The sequence below is a fragment of the Gorilla gorilla genome, chromosome 18 (assembly GCF_029281585.2).
Source record: "Gorilla gorilla gorilla isolate KB3781 chromosome 18, NHGRI_mGorGor1-v2.1_pri, whole genome shotgun sequence".
In the NCBI taxonomy this organism is placed as follows: domain Eukaryota; kingdom Metazoa; phylum Chordata; class Mammalia; order Primates; family Hominidae; genus Gorilla; species Gorilla gorilla.
Genome location: NC_073242.2, coordinates 17,033,078 through 17,035,599, shown reverse-complemented (window position 1 = coordinate 17,035,599; position 2,522 = coordinate 17,033,078). Strand labels below are relative to the sequence as shown.

Below are 2,522 nucleotides of genomic sequence, written 5' to 3'. Positions count from 1 at the left end.
GTACTGCCAGTGGCTTCTCCTGAGCCTATGGAGCCACAGGAGGTCACATTAACAGTCTTGGTATAATAAGTCATTGCCATGCAAGCTGAAGGCAATTAATCCTAAAATTTGGAACTGTTCAAGATTAATTCCACTAAACTATATTGTGAAACCAGGGCAAAAAAATATATACTACCATTTATACCTGGTGCTTTTTGTTTCATGACCTCATTTACTTCTTAAAACCAACATTTCAATTAGGCAGTATTGCTATTTTCCTTTTCAGATGAAGAAACTACGCCCAGAGAGGTCTGTGGAAGTCACACAGCATCAGTGCTAGAGTTGGCATCCTAGTCCATGACTAAGTTCTTTCTGCAATCCTATGTGAGTTATGCTTCTGGTACTCTGCACTGTATTTTACACTCAAAACTTAACTATGATTATCTCATTATCACCAGGGAATTGATGCAGCACTCTGACAGCTATGATTTCTTTTCTTTTTTTTCTTTTGTGGTCTCTATGTAAATAAAATCTTTTCGCCCTAATGGCTGTCCTGACACTGCCAAATCTCTGATCCACAGGGAGACACAGGGTGTCTCTGTCCAGAGCTGTCTTCCTCCCAGAAGAGCTAACGAGGAAAAAAAGTAACAGAAGGTAACTTGCTGATTCTAATTACTTTGCCCGTTGTACATGTCTCAGATCAAATAACATTTTGTCCTCTTTTTCCCCTTTAGGGAGAATTAATTAAGCTCTAATTACATCGACAGAAAAAATAGAAGCTACAATAAAATTATTTTGTTTTAAAAAGCTATTAACAAGGTCTGAGCACAGAGCTTGTTATAACCTGGGGAATGAGCCTCATTTGAATTTTATGGCCTTTGCTTTTACATTTTTTTATTAAACCTTTTCTTAAAATCCTCAATATGTCTTCTTTCCATGGTATAATCTTTCTTGGGAATTTGCAGGTGTTAAATTAGATGCTTGGGGCTCTCTTACCCTCCCTGCATTCAGTCAGAGTATGGTGTATCCCGTGAGGCAGATTAATCATTTTTTTAACTGATTTATAAGTTCACACCCAGTTTTTGTTTTCTATCTGGAATAAAATCTGACTCACAGAGCCCCTCTGGTTCAGGCAAATTGAGCCAATGTTTTCCTTGTTAGAGAAAAAAATTAAAAAGCTTATTCCAATCAGGACATCTCACTGCAAAAAGGGAGTTCAATTCTTTCTCCCTGTCAAATGGAATCCAGCCATGCAGACTGGGCTGTGATGATGTGAAGATGGAAAGAACCTTCCCACTCAGAGAGTGAGAGGTCCTCTTACCCTATGAGACGCACATTACTGACCTGAAGGTCAGAGCTTGAAAGGTAAACTATCCGAGGAGGAGATGTGACCTATCACTGGGTAACACGATGCAGGGCAGAACTCCACCTCAAAGCTAGACCCTGGACCTGCCCAGCAGTTCTTCTACCAACATGGCTGGGCCACCTGGGTAAGGTGTTTAGAATTCAGATTCTCGTCTCAGTCCTAGATCTATTGAATCAAAACCTCTATGAGTGGGATCCTGGAATTTGTATTTTTCAAAGCCCTCAGGGAGATTCTGATGACTAGCAAGGCCCAGGAGTCATCTGATTAAAATATTAAGACTAGCTGCAAAACACTAATTTTCAGGGAAGGGGAACGCACTAGGTATTCCAAATAGCAGAGAAGGAGACATACTCCCAAGAAACTGGAGATTTTAGCCAAGGTGGCTTCCTAAAGGGGAATTTCTCTGGAATCTTTTCATTGGTCTTAAAAATTGATATAATTTTGGATTCCATTCTAACGGTGACATATATACAAATAGATGTATATACACGCATATACAGATGCTCATACATATTCATACATATATATCTGTGTGTATATATGTGTATGTACAATTGTGTGTACATGTGTATCTGTCACATTGCCTCGAACAGCCCACGCTATAGTCAGAGGACATATACAGTCTTTCCCAAGATTTCTACAAATCCCTGGTGGGGTTGAATGTGTGAGTACTTATATCCTGATATGGTTTGGCTGTGTCCCCACCCAAATCTCATCTTGAATTACAGTTTCCATAATCCCCACGTGTCATGGGAGGGACCTGGTGGGAGGTAATTGAATCATAGGGGCAGTAACTCCCATGCTGTTCTCGTGATAGTGCGTTCTCATGAGATTTGATGGTTTTTACAAGGGGCTTTTCCCCCTTTGCTCGACACTTCACTCTCCTGTCACCATGTGAAGAAGGATATGTTTGCTTCTCCTTCTGCCAAGATTATAAGTTTCCTGAGGCCTTCCCAGCCATGCAGAACTATTTGTTTGTTCTATTTCTAGATCCTTTCACCATTTCATGGCTATCATCTCTATTTTTTCATGCACATAAAGTAAGCCTGCATTTGATTTCCACTAAAATCCATTCTCATAAGGTATTGTTTTATACAGTACACTCTCATAAAGAGTATTTTGGGGAGAAATGCATGGGTGAGGGGCAGTGATGTGCTGGATCTGGCTAATACAGGGC

General features: G+C 40.2%; 1 long non-coding RNA gene across 1 annotated transcript; it reads left to right on the top strand.

The window, feature by feature from the left end:
• The first annotated feature begins 252 nt into the window (after positions 1-252).
• Positions 253-901, top strand: LOC129527577 (uncharacterized). Its single transcript, XR_008672564.2, has 3 exons — positions 253-363; positions 561-633; positions 714-901. It is a non-coding gene; the product is annotated as an uncharacterized lncRNA (long non-coding RNA).
• Positions 902-2,522: the final 1,621 nt, after the last annotated feature.